A 16,711-nucleotide genomic window follows, 5' to 3' on the forward strand; every position below is an offset into this window, starting at 1 on the left:
GTGTGCTTGATCAGAGATGGACCTCCACTCCACAGGAAGGGGGCCACCAGGAGTAGGACTGCATACCCTGTATTAAGGATGCCTTTACGGCGGCGAATTACAAGGCATCAGCTTGTGGCGAAGCGCAACCCAAATACAGCGACGATGATCCCTACACCGCTGTTCTGCTCTCCAGAGCCAATACAGAGCAGTGACACTCTCGATAAATGACCGATCAACAACAGACGTCTTGTAAAAAGATGGCTGCCAATGGGGTTCGAAACTTTTTGAAACTTTCGCCTCTCTGACGCACCTGACGCGCATAAATTTCACTTCAAACTTTTGTTTTCATGCGCGTCCATTTCGCTCTTGACGGGCGAATGAACACAAAGTGGTCAGGCGTGTAAATAGAAGCGGCAGGCCAGAATTTAGACGCGTATTCGCGTTTGGTGTGAACGTAGCATAAGGCGTTGGATTAAGGCTCCAGTCTCTTCGGGGGTGTGGGTTTGAATCCCACTGCTGCCAAGACAGAGTTTTGGAAGGCTATTGTGCGTACGCAAAAAAAATGTTCTTTGCCCGCATTCCAGAGGCTTTGCATAGAAGGTCCGGCGGCCGACGTTCTCTCTATATTTGGGGTGGGGGAAGAGGGCAGAAAATGGCCCACGAAAGTGAGAATCCCAGGGTAGCGTGGCCGAGTGGTCTAAGGCGCTGGATTTAGGCTCCAGTCTCTTCGGGGGCGTGGGTTCGAATCCCATCGCTGCCAGCAGCCATTTTAACCAAGGCAGGGAGGCCCTCTAACCCGTTTGGCAGTGGGATTATTTCACGCAAACAGGATTAGACTGCAGCAGTTCTGCAGAGTAAGTATTAGGGAGGCCGTACCACCTGTCCAAGAGACCCTTGGAGCGCAACCCGACGAGGTAGCATGGCCGCACGGTCTAATGCTACGCTCACACCAAACGGGAATATGCGTCTGGTCCGAGTGATTTCAATGTTAAGTCAATGGTAAGACGTGTTTACACGCGCCTGGAGTTCTTGCGGCGCGAATGAGGCGTTTAGCGCGGCGCGGTAGACGCGAATTTGCCTCATCCGCGCGTCTAGTTCTCGCGAATGGCGCGAATTGAGCGTCTGGCGCGTTAGGTGCGTTAAGCGCGAATTGTGCTTTTTTGTGAATCACGCGTCTGACAAGAATTTGCGTCTGCTGCCCGAGGTGAAAAATCGGAACTTCTGCGTCAATTCGCGCCGCGTTAACCAATCAGGAGCCTGCTTGATGCTGACCTCCACTCCACAGGAAGGGGGCCACCAGGAGTAGGACTGCATACCCCTGTATAAAGGATGCCTTTACGGCTTCGAATTACAAGGCATCAGCTTGCGGCGAAGCGCGACAAGAAAAAAAAAGGGCCCACGAAGGCGGCTGTGGCAGGGTAGCGTGGCCGAGTGGTCTAAGCCGCTGGATTAAGGCTCCAGTCTCTTCGGGGGCGTGGGTTTGAATCCCACTACTGCCAAGACAGAGTTTTGGAAGGCTATTGTGCCTATACACAAAAAAACATTCTTTGCCCGCACTCCAGAGGCTTTGCAAAGAAGGTCCGGCGGCCGACGTTTTCTCTATCTTTGGGGTGGGGGAAGAGGGCAGAAAAGGGCCCACGAAAGTGAGCATTCCAGGGTAGCGTGGCCGAGAGGTCTAAGGCATTTGATTTAGGCTCCAGTCTAAATCCCATTGCTGCCAGCAGGCATTTTAACCAAGGCAGGGAGGCCCTCTAACCCGCTTGGGAGCGGGCTTGTTTTACGCAAACAGGATTAGACTGCAGCCGTTCCGCAGAGTCAGTATTTGGGAGGCCGTTTGACCTGTCGTAAAGACCCGTGGAACACACCATGACAAGGTAGCGTGGCCGAGCGGTCTAAGGCACTGGATTAAGGCTCCAGTCTCTTCGGGGGCGTGGGTTCGAATCCCACCGCTGCCAGGGAAGTCTTTTGGAAAGTTCCTGAGGCTGCGAAGCGACTGGAGAAGTGACGCTGCATGCTCATCCAAACTTAGCCGCTTTCGCATTCTTTGCCATTTAGCAAAGTCAGTGCTTAAAGCTTGTCCCAGCCTCTGCTCCATTCCAACAGAGGCACACCAATAATTTACAATCATAGGAGAGGTGCAATAAATTATATTAATGAAAAACAATGAGTAGTCTACAAGAATGGAGACAGCCAGTTTTACTCATGGAAAGTTTTGGGTGAAATAACAGCTGCCTGATCATTTTGATTTTAAATGCATCACAGCTGGCTATCGTTTCCACATAAGCCCCAAAGGCCTTGATTAGCGGATTCAGGTGTGCTTAATCAGAGATGGACCTCCACTCCACAGGAAGGGGGCCACCTGGAGTAGGACTGCATACCCTGTATTAAGGATGCCTTTACGGCGGCGAATTACAAGGCATCAGCTTGTGGCGAAGCGCAACCCAAATACAGCGACGATGATCCCTACACCGCTGTGCTGCTCTCCAGAGCCAATACAGAGCAGTGACACTCTCGATAAATGACCGATCAACAACAGACGTCTTGTAAAAAGATGGCTGCCAATGGGGTTCGAAACTTTTTGAAACTTTCGCCTCTCTGACGCACCTGACGCGCGTAAATTTCACTTCAAACTTTTGTTTTCATGCGCGTCCATTTCGCTCTTGACGGGCGAATGAACACAAAGTGGTCAGGCGTGTAAATAGAAGCGGCAGGCCAGAATTTAGACGCGTATTCGCGTTTGGTGTGAACGTAGCATAAGGCGTTGGATTAAGGCTCCAGTCTCTTCGGGGGTGTGGGTTTGAATCCCACTGCTGCCAAGACAGAGTTTTGGAAGGCTATTGTGCGTACGCAAAAAAAATGTTCTTTGCCCGCATTCCAGAGGCTTTGCATAGAAGGTCCGGCGGCCGACGTTCTCTCTATATTTGGGGTGGGGGAAGAGGGCAGAAAATGGCCCACGAAAGTGAGAATCCCAGGGTAGCGTGGCCGAGTGGTCTAAGGCGCTGGATTTAGGCTCCAGTCTCTTCGGGGGCGTGGGTTCGAATCCCATCGCTGCCAGCAGCCATTTTAACCAAGGCAGGGAGGCCCTGTAACCCGTTTGGCAGCGGGATTATTTCACGCAAACAGGATTAGACTGCAGCAGTTCTGCAGAGTAAGTATTAGGGAGGCCGTACCACCTGTCCAAGAGACCCTTGGAGCGCAACCCGACGAGGTAGGTCTAAGGCGCTGGATTAAGGCTCCAGTCTCTTCGGGGGCGTGGGTTCGAATCCCACCGCTGCCAGGGAAGTCTTTTGGAAAGTTCCTGAGGCTGCGAAGCGACTGGAGAAGTGACGCTGCATGCTCATCCAAACTTAGCCGCTTTCGCATTCTTTGCCATTTAGCAAAGTCAGTGCTTAAAGCTTGTCCCAGCCTCTGCTCCATTCCAACAGAGGCACACCAATAATTTACAATCATAGGAGAGGTGCAATAAATTATATTAATGAAAAACAATGAGTAGTCTACAAGAATGGAGACAGCCAGTTTTACTCATGAAAAGTTTTGGGTGAAATAACAGCTGCCTGATCATTTTGATTTTAAATGCATCACAGCTGGCTATCGTTTCCACATAAGCCCCAAAGGCCTTGATTAGCGGATTCAGGTGTGCTTGATCAGAGATGGACCTCCACTCCACAGGAAGGGGGCCACCAGGAGTAGGACTGCATACCCTGTATTAAGGATGCCTTTACGGCGGCGAATTACAAGGCATCAGCTTGTGGCGAAGCGCAACCCAAATACAGCGACGATGATCCCTACACCGCTGTTCTGCTCTCCAGAGCCAATACAGAGCAGTGACACTCTCGATAAATGACCGATCAACAACAGACGTCTTGTAAAAAGATGGCTGCCAATGGGGTTCGAAACTTTTTGAAACTTTCGCCTCTCTGACGCACCAGACGCGCGTAAATTTCACTTCAAACTTTTGTTTTCATGCGCGTCCATTTCGCTCTTGACGGGCGAATGAACACAAAGTGGTCAGGCGTGTAAATAGAAGCGGCAGGCCAGAATTTAGACGCGTATTCGCGTTTGGTGTGAACGTAGCATAAGGCGTTGGATTAAGGCTCCAGTCTCTTCGGGGGTGTGGGTTTGAATCCCACTGCTGCCAAGACAGAGTTTTGGAAGGCTATTGTGCGTACGCAAAAAAAATGTTCTTTGCCCGCATTCCAGAGGCTTTGCATAGAAGGTCCGGCGGCCGACGTTCTCTCTATATTTGGGGTGGGGGAAGAGGGCAGAAAATGGCCCACGAAAGTGAGAATCCCAGGGTAGCGTGGCCGAGTGGTCTAAGGCGCTGGATTTAGGCTCCAGTCTCTTCGGGGGCGTGGGTTCGAATCCCATCGCTGCCAGCAGCCATTTTAACCAAGGCAGGGAGGCCCTCTAACCCGTTTGGCAGCGGGATTATTTCACGCAAACAGGATTAGACTGCAGCAGTTCTGCAGAGTAAGTATTAGGGAGGCCGTACCACCTGTCCAAGAGACCCTTGGAGCGCAACCCGACGAGGTAGCATGGCCGCACGGTCTAATGCTACGCTCACACCAAACGGGAATATGCGTCTGGTCCGAGTGATTTCAATGTTAAGTCAATGGTAAGACGTGTTTACACGCGCCTGGAGTTCTTGCGGCGCGAATGAGGCGTTTAGCGCGGCGCGGTAGACGCGAATTTGCCTCATCCGCGCGTCTAGTTCTCGCGAATGGCGCGAATTGAGCGTCTGGCGCGTTAGGTGCGTTAAGCGCGAATTGTGCTTTTTTGTGAATCACGCGTCTGACAAGAATTCGCGTCTGCTGCCCGAGGTGAAAAATCGGAACTTCTGCGTCAATTCGCGCCGCGTTAACCAATCAGGAGCCTGCTTGATGCTGACCTCCACTCCACAGGAAGGGGGCCACCAGGAGTAGGACTGCATACCCCTGTATAAAGGATGCCTTTACGGCTTCGAATTACAAGGCATCAGCTTGCGGCGAAGCGCGACAAGAAAAAAAAAGGGCCCACGAAGGCGGCTGTGGCAGGGTAGCGTGGCCGAGTGGTCTAAGCCGCTGGATTAAGGCTCCAGTCTCTTCGGGGGCGTGGGTTTGAATCCCACTACTGCCAAGACAGAGTTTTGGAAGGCTATTGTGCCTATACACAAAAAAACATTCTTTGCCCGCACTCCAGAGGCTTTGCAAAGAAGGTCCGGCGGCCGACGTTTTCTCTATCTTTGGGGTGGGGGAAGAGGGCAGAAAAGGGCCCACGAAAGTGAGCATTCCAGGGTAGCGTGGCCGAGAGGTCTAAGGCATTTGATTTAGGCTCCAGTCTAAATCCCATTGCTGCCAGCAGGCATTTTAACCAAGGCAGGGAGGCCCTCTAACCCGCTTGGGAGCGGGCTTGTTTTACGCAAACAGGATTAGACTGCAGAGTCAGTATTTGGGAGGCCGTTTGACCTGTCGTAAAGACCCGTGGAACACACCATGACAAGGTAGCGTGGCCGAGCGGTCTAAGGCGCTGGATTAAGGCTCCAGTCTCTTCGGGGGCGTGGGTTCGAATCCCACCACTGCCAGGGAAGTCTTTTGGAAAGTTCCTGAGGCTGCGAAGCGACTGGAGAAGTGACGCTGCATGCTCATCCAAACTTAGCCGCTTTCGCATTCTTTGCCATTTAGCAAAGTCAGTGCTTAAAGCTTGTCCCAGCCTCTGCTCCATTCCAACAGAGGCACACCAATAATTTACAATCATAGGAGAGGTGCAATAAATTATATTAATGAAAAACAATGAGTAGTCTACAAGAATGGAGACAGCCAGTTTTACTCATGAAAAGTTTTGGGTGAAATAACAGCTGCCTGATCATTTTGATTTTAAATGCATCACAGCTGGCTATCGTTTCCACATAAGCCCCAAAGGCCTTGATTAGCGGATTCAGGTGTGCTTGATCAGAGATGGACCTCCACTCCACAGGAAGGGGGCCACCAGGAGTAGGACTGCATACCCTGTATTAAGGATGCCTTTACGGCGGCGAATTACAAGGCATCAGCTTGTGGCGAAGCGCAACCCAAATACAGCGACGATGATCCCTACACCGCTGTTCTGTTCTCCAGAGCCAATACAGAGCAGTGACACTCTCGATAAATGACCGATCAACAACAGACGTCTTGTAAAAAGATGGCTGCCAATGGGGTTCGAAACTTTTTGAAACTTTCGCCTCTCTGACGCACCTGACGCGCGTAAATTTCACTTCAAACTTTTGTTTTCATGCGCGTCCATTTCGCTCTTGACGGGCGAATGAACACAAAGTGGTCAGGCGTGTAAATAGAAGCGGCAGGCGAGAATTTAGACGCGTATTCGCGTTTGGTGTGAACGTAGCATAAGGCGTTGGATTAAGGCTCCAGTCTCTTCGGGGGTGTGGGTTTGAATCCCACTGCTGCCAAGACAGAGTTTTGGAAGGCTATTGTGCGTACGCAAAAAAAATGTTCTTTGCCCGCATTCCAGAGGCTTTGCATAGAAGGTCCCGCGGCCGACGTTCTCTCTATATTTGGGGTGGGGGAAGAGGGCAGAAAATGGCCCACGAAAGTGTGAATCCCAGGGTAGCGTGGCTGAGTGGTCTAAGGCGCTGGATTTAGGCTCCAGTCTCTTCGGGGGCGTGGGTTCGAATCCCATCGCTGCCAGCAGCCATTTTAACCAAGGCAGGGAGGCCCTCTAACCCGTTTGGCAGCGGGATTATTTCACGCAAACAGGATTAGACTGCAGCAGTTCTGCAGAGTAAGTATTAGGGAGGCCGTACCACCTGTCCAAGAGACCCTTGGAGCGCAACCCGACGAGGTAGCATGGCCGCACGGTCTAATGCTACGCTCACACCAAACGGGAATATGCGTCTGGTCCGAGTGATTTCAATGTTAAGTCAATGGTAAGACGTGTTTACACGCGCCTGGAGTTCTTGCGGCGCGAATGAGGCGTTTAGCGCGGCGCGGTAGACGCGAATTTGCCTCATCCGCGCGTCTAGTTCGCGCGAATTGAGCGTCTGGCGCGTTAGGTGCGTTAAGCGCGAATTGTGCTTTTTTGTGAATCACGCGTCTGACAAGAATTCGCGTCTGCTGCCCGAGGTGAAAAATCGGAACTTCTAAGTCAATTCGCGCCGCGTTAACCAATCAGGAGCCTGCTTGATGCTGACCTCCACTCCACAGGAAGGGGGCCACCAGGAGTAGGACTGCATACCCCTGTATAAAGGATGCCTTTACGGCTTCGAATTACAAGGCATCAGCTTGCGGCGAAGCGCGACAAGAAAAAAAAAGGGCCCACGAAGGCGGCTGTGGCAGGGTAGCGTGGCCGAGTGGTCTAAGCCGCTGGATTAAGGCTCCAGTCTCTTCGGGGGCGTGGGTTTGAATCCCACTACTGCCAAGACAGAGTTCTGGAAGGCTATTGTGCCTATACACAAAAAAACATTCTTTGCCCGCACTCCAGAGGCTTTGCAAAGAAGGTCCGGCGGCCGACGTTTTCTCTATCTTTGGGGTGGGGGAAGATGGCAGAAAAGGGCCCACGAAAGTGAGCATTCCAGGGTAGCGTGGCCGAGAGGTCTAAGGCATTTGATTTAGGCTCCAGTCTAAATCCCATTGCTGCCAGCAGGCATTTTAACCAAGGCAGGGAGGCCCTCTAACCCGCTTGGGAGCGGGCTTGTTTTACGCAAACAGGATTAGACTGCAGCCGTTCCGCAGAGTCAGTATTTGGGAGGCCGTTTGACCTGTCGTAAAGACCCGTGGAACACACCATGACAAGGTAGCGTGGCCGAGCGGTCTAAGGCGCTGGATTAAGGCTCCAGTCTCTTCGGGGGCGTGGGTTCGAATCCCACCGCTGCCAGGGAAGTCTTTTGGAAAGTTCCTGAGGCTGCGAAGCGACTGGAGAAGTGACGCTGCATGCTCATCCAAACTTAGCCGCTTTCGCATTCTTTGCCATTTAGCAAAGTCAGTGGTTAAAGCTTGTCCCAGCCTCTGCTCCATTCCAACAGAGGCACACAAATAATTTACAATCATAGGAGAGGTGCAATAAATTATATTAATGAAAAACAATGAGTAGTCTACAAGAATGGAGACAGCCAGTTTTACTCATGAAAAGTTTTGGGTGAAATAACAGCTGCCTGATCATTTTGATTTTAAATGCATCACAGCTGGCTATCGTTTCCACATAAGCCCCAAAGGCCTTGATTAGCGGATTCAGGTGTGCTTGATCAGAGATGGACCTCCACTCCACAGGAAGGGGGCCACCAGGAGTAGGACTGCATACCCTGTATTAAGGATGCCTTTACGGCGGCGAATTACAAGGCATCAGCTTGTGGCGAAGCGCAACCCAAATACAGCGACGATGATCCCTACACCGCTGTTCTGCTCTCCAGAGCCAATACAGAGCAGTGACACTCTCGATAAATGACCGATCAACAACAGACGTCTTGTAAAAAGATGGCTGCCAATGGGGTTCGAAACTTTTTGAAACTTTCGCCTCTCTGACGCACCTGACGCGCGTAAATTTCACTTCAAACTTTTGTTTTCATGCGCGTCCATTTCGCTCTTGACGGGCGAATGAACACAAAGTGGTCAGGCGTGTAAATAGAAGCGGCAGGCCAGAATTTAGACGCGTATTCGCGTTTGGTGTGAACGTAGCATAAGGCGTTGGATTAAGGCTCCAGTCTCTTCGGGGGTGTGGGTTTGAATCCCACTGCTGCCAAGACAGAGTTTTGGAAGGCTATTGTGCGTACGCAAAAAAAATGTTCTTTGCCCGCATTCCAGAGGCTTTGCATAGAAGGTCCGGCGGCCGACGTTCTCTCTATATTTGGGGTGGGGGAAGAGGGCAGAAAATGGCCCACGAAAGTGAGAATCCCAGGGTAGCGTGGCCGAGTGGTCTAAGGCGTTGGATTTAGGCTCCAGTCTCTTCGGGGGCGTGGGTTCGAATCCCATCGCTGCCAGCAGCCATTTTAACCAAGGCAGGGAGGCCCTCTAACCCGTTTGGCAGCGGGATTATTTCACGCAAACAGGATTAGACTGCAGCAGTTCTGCAGAGTAAGTATTAGGGAGGCCGTACCACCTGTCCAAGAGACCCTTGGAGCGCAACCCGACGAGGTAGCATGGCCGCACGGTCTAATGCTACGCTCACACCAAACGGGAATATGCGTCTGGTCCGAGTGATTTCAATGTTAAGTCAATGGTAAGACGTGTTTACACGCGCCTGGAGTTCTTGCGGCGCGAATGAGGCGTTTAGCGCGGCGCGGTAGACGCGAATTTGCCTCATCCGCGCGTCTAGTTCTCGCGAATGGCGCGAATTGAGCGTCTGGCGCGTTAGGTGCGTTAAGCGCGAATTGTGCTTTTTTGTGAATCACGCGTCTGACAAGAATTCGCGTCTGCTGCCCGAGGTGAAAAATCGGAACTTCTGCGTCAATTCGCGCCGCGTTAACCAATCAGGAGCCTGCTTGATGCTGACCTCCACTCCACAGGAAGGGGGCCACCAGGAGTAGGACTGCATACCCCTGTATAAAGGATGCCTTTACGGCTTCGAATTACAAGGCATCAGCTTGCGGCGAAGCGCGACAAGAATAAAAAAGGGCCCACGAAGGCGGCTGTGGCAGGGTAGCGTGGCCGAGTGGTCTAAGCCGCTGGATTAAGGCTCCAGTCTCTTCGGGGGCGTGGGTTTGAATCCCACTACTGCCAAGACAGAGTTTTGGAAGGCTATTGTGCCTATACACAAAAAAACATTCTTTGCCCGCACTCCAGAGGCTTTGCAAAGAAGGTCCGGCGGCCGACGTTTTCTCTATCTTTGGGGTGGGGGAAGAGGGCAGAAAAGGGCCCACGAAAGTGAGCATTCCAGGGTAGCGTGGCCGAGAGGTCTAAGGCATTTGATTTAGGCTCCAGTCTAAATCCCATTGCTGCCAGCAGGCATTTTAACCAAGGCAGGGAGGCCCTCTAACCCGCTTGGGAGCGGGCTTGTTTTACGCAAACAGGATTAGACTGCAGCCGTTCCGCAGAGTCAGTATTTGGGAGGCCGTTTGACCTGTCGTAAAGACCCGTGGAACACACCATGACAAGGTAGCGTGGCCGAGCGGTCTAAGGCGCTGGATTAAGGCTCCAGTCTCTTCGGGGGCGTGGGTTCGAATCCCACCGCTGCCAGGGAAGTCTTTTGGAAAGTTCCTGAGGCTGCGAAGCGACTGGAGAAGTGACGCTGCATGCTCATCCAAACTTAGCCGCTTTCGCATTCTTTGCCATTTAGCAAAGTCAGTGCTTAAAGCTTGTCCCAGCCTCTGCTCCATTCCAACAGAGGCACACCAATAATTTACAATCATAGGAGAGGTGCAATAAATTATATTAATGAAAAACAATGAGTAGTCTACAAGAATGGAGACAGCCAGTTTTACTCATGAAAAGTTTTGGGTGAAATAACAGCTGCCTGATCATTTTGATTTTAAATGCATCACAGCTGGCTATCGTTTCCACATAAGCCCCAAAGGCCTTGATTAGCGGATTCAGGTGTGCTTGATCAGAGATGGACCTCCACTCCACAGGAAGGGGGCCACCAGGAGTAGGACTGCATACCCTGTATTAAGGATGCCTTTACGGCGGCGAATTACAAGGCATCAGCTTGTGGCGAAGCGCAACCCAAATACAGCGACGATGATCCCTACACCGCTGTTCTGCTCTCCAGAGCCAATACAGAGCAGTGACACTCTCGATAAATGACCGATCAACAACAGACGTCTTGTAAAAAGATGGCTGCCAATGGGGTTCGAAACTTTTTGAAACTTTCGCCTCTCTGACGCACCTGACGCGCGTAAATTTCACTTCAAACTTTTGTTTTCATGCGCGTCCATTTCGCTCTTGACGGGCGAATGAACACAAAGTGGTCAGGCGTGTAAATAGAAGCGGCAGGCCAGAATTTAGACGCGTATTCGCGTTTGGTGTGAACGTAGCATAAGGCGTTGGATTAAGGCTCCAGTCTCTTCGGGGGTGTGGGTTTGAATCCCACTGCTGCCAAGACAGAGTTTTGGAAGGCTATTGTGCGTACGCAAAAAAAATGTTCTTTGCCCGCATTCCAGAGGCTTTGCATAGAAGGTCCGGCGGCCGACGTTCTCTCTATATTTGGGGTGGGGGAAGAGGGCAGAAAATGGCCCACGAAAGTGAGAATCCCAGGGTAGCGTGGCCGAGTGGTCTAAGGCGCTGGATTTAGGCTCCAGTCTCTTCGGGGGCGTGGGTTCGTATCCCATCGCTGCCAGCAGCCATTTTAACCAAGGCAGGGAGGCCCTCTAACCCGTTTGGCAGCGGGATTATTTCACGCAAACAGGATTAGACTGCAGCAGTTCTGCAGAGTAAGTATTAGGGAGGCCGTACCACCTGTCCAAGAGACCCTTGGAGCGCAACCCGACGAGGTAGCATGGCCGCACGGTCTAATGCTACGCTCACACCAAACGGGAATATGCGTCTGGTCCGAGTGATTTCAATGTTAAGTCAATGGTAAGACGTGTTTACACGCGCCTGGAGTTCTTGCGGCGCGAATGAGGCGTTTAGCGCGGCGCGGTAGACGCGAATTTGCCTCATCCGCGCGTCTAGTTCTCGCGAATGGCGCGAATTGAGCGTCTGGCGCGTTAGGTGCGTTAAGCGCGAATTGTGCTTTTTTGTGAATCACGCGTCTGACAAGAATTCGCGTCTGCTGCCCGAGGTGAAAAATCGGAACTTCTGCGTCAATTCGCGCCGCGTTAACCAATCAGGAGCCTGCTTGATGCTGACCTCCACTCCACAGGAAGGGGGCCACCAGGAGTAGGACTGCATACCCCTGTATAAAGGATGCCTTTACGGCTTCGAATTACAAGGCATCAGCTTGCGGCGAAGCGCGACAAGAATAAAAAAGGGCCCACGAAGGCGGCTGTGGCAGGGTAGCGTGGCCGAGTGGTCTAAGCCGCTGGATTAAGGCTCCAGTCTCTTCGGGGGCGTGGGTTTGAATCCCACTACTGCCAAGACAGAGTTTTGGAAGGCTATTGTGCCTATACACAAAAAAACATTCTTTGCCCGCACTCCAGAGGCTTTGCAAAGAAGGTCCGGCGGCCGACGTTTTCTCTATCTTTGGGGTGGGGGAAGAGGGCAGAAAAGGGCCCACGAAAGTGAGCATTCCAGGGTAGCGTGGCCGAGAGGTCTAAGGCATTTGATTTAGGCTCCAGTCTAAATCCCATTGCTGCCAGCAGGCATTTTAACCAAGGCAGGGAGGCCCTCTAACCCGCTTGGGAGCGGGCTTGTTTTACGCAAACAGGATTAGACTGCAGCCGTTCCGCAGAGTCAGTATTTGGGAGGCCGTTTGACCTGTCGTAAAGACCCGTGGAACACACCATGACAAGGTAGCGTGGCCGAGCGGTCTAAGGCGCTGGATTAAGGCTCCAGTCTCTTCGGGGGCGTGGGTTCGAATCCCACCGCTGCCAGGGAAGTCTTTTGGAAAGTTCCTGAGGCTGCGAAGCGACTGGAGAAGTGACGCTGCATGCTCATCCAAACTTAGCCGCTTTCGCATTCTTTGCCATTTAGCAAAGTCAGTGCTTAAAGCTTGTCCCAGCCTCTGCTCCATTCCAACAGAGGCACACCAATAATTTACAATCATAGGAGAGGTGCAATAAATTATATTAATGAAAAACAATGAGTAGTCTACAAGAATGGAGACAGCCAGTTTTACTCATGAAAAGTTTTGGGTGAAATAACAGCTGCCTGATCATTTTGATTTTAAATGCATCACAGCTGGCTATCGTTTCCACATAAGCCCCAAAGGCCTTGATTAGCGGATTCAGGTGTGCTTGATCAGAGATGGACCTCCACTCCACAGGAAGGGGGCCACCAGGAGTAGGACTGCATACCCTGTATTAAGGATGCCTTTACGGCGGCGAATTACAAGGCATCAGCTTGTGGCGAAGCGCAACCCAAATACAGCGACGATGATCCCTACACCGCTGTTCTGCTCTCCAGAGCCAATACAGAGCAGTGACACTCTCGATAAATGACCGATCAACAACAGACGTCTTGTAAAAAGATGGCTGCCAATGGGGTTCGAAACTTTTTGAAACTTTCGCCTCTCTGACGCACCTGACGCGCGTAAATTTCACTTCAAACTTTTGTTTTCATGCGCGTCCATTTCGCTCTTGACGGGCGAATGAACACAAAGTGGTCAGGCGTGTAAATAGAAGCGGCAGGCCAGAATTTAGACGCGTATTCGCGTTTGGTGTGAACGTAGCATAAGGCGTTGGATTAAGGCTCCAGTCTCTTCGGGGGTGTGGGTTTGAATCCCACTGCTGCCAAGACAGAGTTTTGGAAGGCTATTGTGCGTACGCAAAAAAAATGTTCTTTGCCCGCATTCCAGAGGCTTTGCATAGAAGGTCCGGCGGCCGACGTTCTCTCTATATTTGGGGTGGGGGAAGAGGGCAGAAAATGGCCCACGAAAGTGAGAATCCCAGGGTAGCGTGGCCGAGTGGTCTAAGGCGCTGGATTTAGGCTCCAGTCTTTTCGGGGGCGTGGGTTCGAATCCCATCGCTGCCAGCAGCCATTTTAACCAAGGCAGGGAGGCCCTCTAACCCGTTTGGCAGCGGGATTATTTCACGCAAACAGGATTAGACTGCAGCAGTTCTGCAGAGTAAGTATTAGGGAGGCCGTACCACCTGTCCAAGAGACCCTTGGAGCGCAACCCGACGAGGTAGCATGGCCGCACGGTCTAATGCTACGCTCACACCAAACGGGAATATGCGTCTGGTCCTAGTGATTTCAATGTTAAGTCAATGGTAAGACGTGTTTACACGCGCCTGGAGTTCTTGCGGCGCGAATGAGGCGTTTAGCGCGGCGCGGTAGACGCGAATTTGCCTCATCCGCGCGTCTAGTTCTCGCGAATGGCGTGAATTGAGCGTCTGGCGCGTTAGGTGCGTTAAGCGCGAATTGTGCTTTTTTGTGAATCACGCGTCTGACAAGAATTCGCGTCTGCTGCCCGAGGTGAAAAATCGGAACTTCTGCGTCAATTCGCGCCGCGTTAACCAATCAGGAGCCTGCTTGATGCTGACCTCCACTCCACAGGAAGGGGGCCACCAGGAGTAGGACTGCATACCCCTGTATAAAGGATGCCTTTACGGCTTCGAATTACAAGGCATCAGCTTGCGGCGAAGCGCGACAAGAAAAAAAAAGGGCCCACGAAGGCGGCTGTGGCAGGGTAGCGTGGCCGAGTGGTCTAAGCCGCTGGATTAAGGCTCCAGTCTCTTCGGGGGCGTGGGTTTGAATCCCACTACTGCCAAGACAGAGTTTTGGAAGGCTATTGTGCCTATACACAAAAAAACATTCTTTGCCCGCACTCCAGAGGCTTTGCAAAGAAGGTCCGGCGGCCGACGTTTTCTCTATCTTTGGGGTGGGGGAAGAGGGCAGAAAAGGGCCCACGAAAGTGAGCATTCCAGGGTAGCGTGGCCGAGAGGTCTAAGGCATTTGATTTAGGCTCCAGTCTAAATCCCATTGCTGCCAGCAGGCATTTTAACCAAGGCAGGGAGGCCCTCTAACCCGCTTGGGAGCGGGCTTGTTTTACGCAAACAGGATTAGACTGCAGCCGTTCCGCAGAGTCAGTATTTGGGAGGCCGTTTGACCTGTCGTAAAGACCCGTGGAACACACCATGACAAGGTAGCGTGGCCGAGCGGTCTAAGGCGCTGGATTAAGGCTCCAGTCTCTTCGGGGGCGTGGGTTCGAATCCCACCGCTGCCAGGGAAGTCTTTTGGAAAGTTCCTGAGGCTGCGAAGCGACTGGAGAAGTGACGCTGCATGCTCATCCAAACTTAGCCGCTTTCGCATTCTTTGCCATTTAGCAAAGTCAGTGCTTAAAGCTTGTCCCAGCCTCTGCTCCATTCCAACAGAGGCACACCAATAATTTACAATCATAGGAGAGGTGCAATAAATTATATTAATGAAAAACAATGAGTAGTCTACAAGAATGGAGACAGCCAGTTTTACTCATGAAAAGTTTTGGGTGAAATAACAGCTGCCTGATCATTTTGATTTTAAATGCATCACAGCTGGCTATCGTTTCCACATAAGCCCCAAAGGCCTTGATTAGCGGATTCAGGTGTGCTTGATCAGAGATGGACCTCCACTCCACAGGAAGGGGGCCACCAGGAGTAGGACTGCATACCCTGTATTAAGGATGCCTTTACGGCGGCGAATTACAAGGCATCAGCTTGTGGCGAAGCGCAACCCAAATACAGCGACGATGATCCCTACACCGCTGTTCTGCTCTCCAGAGCCAATACAGAGCAGTGACACTCTCGATAAATGACCGATCAACAACAGACGTCTTGTAAAAAGATGGCTGCCAATGGGGTTCGAAACTTTTTGAAACTTTCGCCTCTCTGACGCACCTGACGCGCGTAAATTTCACTTCAAACTTTTGTTTTCATGCGCGTCCATTTCGCTCTTGACGGGCGAATGAACACAAAGTGGTCAGGCGTGTAAATAGAAGCGGCAGGCCAGAATTTAGACGCGTATTCGCGTTTGGTGTGAACGTAGCATAAGGCGTTGGATTAAGGCTCCAGTCTCTTCGGGGGTGTGGGTTTGAATCCCACTGCTGCCAAGACAGAGTTTTGGAAGGCTATTGTGCGTACGCAAAAAAAATGTTCTTTGCCCGCATTCCAGAGGCTTTGCATAGAAGGTCCGGCGGCCGACGTTCTCTCTATATTTGGGGTGGGGGAAGAGGGCAGAAAATGGCCCACGAAAGTGAGAATCCCAGGGTAGCGTGGCCGAGTGGTCTAAGGCGCTGGATTTAGGCTCCAGTCTTTTCGGGGGCGTGGGTTCGAATCCCATCGCTGCCAGCAGCCATTTTAACCAAGGCAGGGAGGCCCTCTAACCCGTTTGGCAGCGGGATTATTTCACGCAAACAGGATTAGACTGCAGCAGTTCTGCAGAGTAAGTATTAGGGAGGCCGTACCACCTGTCCAAGAGACCCTTGGAGCGCAACCCGACGAGGTAGCATGGCCGCACGGTCTAATGCTACGCTCACACCAAACGGGAATATGCGTCTGGTCCTAGTGATTTCAATGTTAAGTCAATGGTAAGACGTGTTTACACGCGCCTGGAGTTCTTGCGGCGCGAATGAGGCGTTTAGCGCGGCGCGGTAGACGCGAATTTGCCTCATCCGCGCGTCTAGTTCTCGCGAATGGCGTGAATTGAGCGTCTGGCGCGTTAGGTGCGTTAAGCGCGAATTGTGCTTTTTTGTGAATCACGCGTCTGACAAGAATTCGCGTCTGCTGCCCGAGGTGAAAAATCGGAACTTCTGCGTCAATTCGCGCCGCGTTAACCAATCAGGAGCCTGCTTGATGCTGACCTCCACTCCACAGGAAGGGGGCCACCAGGAGTAGGACTGCATACCCCTGTATAAAGGATGCCTTTACGGCTTCGAATTACAAGGCATCAGCTTGCGGCGAAGCGCGACAAGAAAAAAAAAGGGCCCACGAAGGCGGCTGTGGCAGGGTAGCGTGGCCGAGTGGTCTAAGCCGCTGGATTAAGGCTCCAGTCTCTTCGGGGGCGTGGGTTTGAATCCCACTACTGCCAAGACAGAGTTTTGGAAGGCTATTGTGCCTATACACAAAAAAACATTCTTTGCCCGCACTCCAGAGGCTTTGCAAAGAAGGTCCGGCGGCCGACGTTTTCTCTATCTTTGGGGTGGGGGAAGAGGGCAGAAAAGGGCCCACGAAAGTGAGCATTCCAGGGTAGCG

The 16,711-nt window shown here is 51.9% G+C and overlaps 14 non-coding genes across 14 annotated transcripts; all 14 read left to right on the forward strand.

The window, feature by feature from the left end:
* Positions 1-660: 660 nt before the first annotated feature.
* Positions 661-742, forward strand: trnal-uag (transfer RNA leucine (anticodon UAG)). The gene has a single exon. It is a non-coding gene; the product is annotated as a tRNA-Leu (tRNA).
* Positions 743-1,855: 1,113 nt separating this feature from the next.
* Positions 1,856-1,937, forward strand: trnal-aag (transfer RNA leucine (anticodon AAG)). Its single transcript has one exon. It is a non-coding gene; the product is annotated as a tRNA-Leu (tRNA).
* Positions 1,938-2,954: 1,017 nt separating this feature from the next.
* trnal-uag (transfer RNA leucine (anticodon UAG)) lies at positions 2,955-3,036 on the forward strand. The gene has a single exon. It is a non-coding gene; the product is annotated as a tRNA-Leu (tRNA).
* A 1,240-nt stretch (positions 3,037-4,276) lies between these two features.
* On the forward strand, positions 4,277-4,358 carry trnal-uag (transfer RNA leucine (anticodon UAG)). The gene has a single exon. It is a non-coding gene; the product is annotated as a tRNA-Leu (tRNA).
* A 1,102-nt stretch (positions 4,359-5,460) lies between these two features.
* On the forward strand, positions 5,461-5,542 carry trnal-aag (transfer RNA leucine (anticodon AAG)). The gene has a single exon. It is a non-coding gene; the product is annotated as a tRNA-Leu (tRNA).
* A 1,017-nt stretch (positions 5,543-6,559) lies between these two features.
* trnal-uag (transfer RNA leucine (anticodon UAG)) lies at positions 6,560-6,641 on the forward strand. Its single transcript has one exon. It is a non-coding gene; the product is annotated as a tRNA-Leu (tRNA).
* Positions 6,642-7,745: 1,104 nt separating this feature from the next.
* On the forward strand, positions 7,746-7,827 carry trnal-aag (transfer RNA leucine (anticodon AAG)). The gene has a single exon. It is a non-coding gene; the product is annotated as a tRNA-Leu (tRNA).
* A 1,017-nt stretch (positions 7,828-8,844) lies between these two features.
* On the forward strand, positions 8,845-8,926 carry trnal-uag (transfer RNA leucine (anticodon UAG)). Its single transcript has one exon. It is a non-coding gene; the product is annotated as a tRNA-Leu (tRNA).
* A 1,113-nt stretch (positions 8,927-10,039) lies between these two features.
* Positions 10,040-10,121, forward strand: trnal-aag (transfer RNA leucine (anticodon AAG)). Its single transcript has one exon. It is a non-coding gene; the product is annotated as a tRNA-Leu (tRNA).
* Positions 10,122-11,138: 1,017 nt separating this feature from the next.
* Positions 11,139-11,220, forward strand: trnal-uag (transfer RNA leucine (anticodon UAG)). The gene has a single exon. It is a non-coding gene; the product is annotated as a tRNA-Leu (tRNA).
* Positions 11,221-12,333: 1,113 nt separating this feature from the next.
* trnal-aag (transfer RNA leucine (anticodon AAG)) lies at positions 12,334-12,415 on the forward strand. Its single transcript has one exon. It is a non-coding gene; the product is annotated as a tRNA-Leu (tRNA).
* Positions 12,416-13,432: 1,017 nt separating this feature from the next.
* Positions 13,433-13,514, forward strand: trnal-uag (transfer RNA leucine (anticodon UAG)). The gene has a single exon. It is a non-coding gene; the product is annotated as a tRNA-Leu (tRNA).
* Positions 13,515-14,627: 1,113 nt separating this feature from the next.
* On the forward strand, positions 14,628-14,709 carry trnal-aag (transfer RNA leucine (anticodon AAG)). Its single transcript has one exon. It is a non-coding gene; the product is annotated as a tRNA-Leu (tRNA).
* Positions 14,710-15,726: 1,017 nt separating this feature from the next.
* On the forward strand, positions 15,727-15,808 carry trnal-uag (transfer RNA leucine (anticodon UAG)). The gene has a single exon. It is a non-coding gene; the product is annotated as a tRNA-Leu (tRNA).
* The last annotated feature ends 903 nt before the right edge of the window (positions 15,809-16,711 follow it).

The sequence above is a fragment of the Garra rufa genome, unplaced genomic scaffold, assembly GCF_049309525.1.
Source record: "Garra rufa unplaced genomic scaffold, GarRuf1.0 hap1_unplaced_007, whole genome shotgun sequence".
Taxonomy (NCBI): domain Eukaryota; kingdom Metazoa; phylum Chordata; class Actinopteri; order Cypriniformes; family Cyprinidae; genus Garra; species Garra rufa.